Source organism: Aplysia californica, unplaced genomic scaffold, assembly GCF_000002075.1.
Source record: "Aplysia californica isolate F4 #8 unplaced genomic scaffold, AplCal3.0 scaffold00365, whole genome shotgun sequence".
Taxonomy (NCBI): domain Eukaryota; kingdom Metazoa; phylum Mollusca; class Gastropoda; order Aplysiida; family Aplysiidae; genus Aplysia; species Aplysia californica.
Window position 1 is genome coordinate 264,771 of NW_004797635.1, and position 636 is coordinate 265,406.

Here is a 636-nt window from a genome sequence, read left to right on the forward strand (position 1 = left end):
ACACTTTTTCACCCCATCTACTTCATAATCTATCGATAAGAATCGTGGTGGAAATATATATTTTTTCCTCGAACTGAACTGCTCTGAATTCCCTCGTTTCTATATATATAAAAGTGGACTTGGGAGGCTTTGTGCACGAACTCCTCCCTTATTACCTAACCTACACCTTTGAAACTTTGCGTCCACAGCATCCAAGTGGCTAGGACCCAACTTTAAAATATCAACACAAACTACTTTCCCCGATTTTTCCCAAATACTTTGTTTCGTCCACACAGAGTTCTAGCATTTCAATGCAGTTGAATGCAGTGTTCAAGACATATTTCAAGACTTCTGTTCACATGCTGTGCGCACTTAACCCACAATGACTTGACGATTAAGTTCGTTCATCGAACGGGGTACCCGGCTAGTTTAAAATAAATGTGATAAAATTGCGTTTCGTTTGTACTTTTGTTTTCAGAGAAAGCGTTCTTGTTTGTGTTCATTTTTCTCAGTTTCTATACTGCACGTATTGCAATGGGACACTTCACATCATAATATTGTGTTCTTTTAGTCCTGCTGAAGATAAATGATGCGTGATTTTCAAAACAATTGTCACAATTTCAAATGTTGTAGGTCATATTATTTGCACATTTTAGA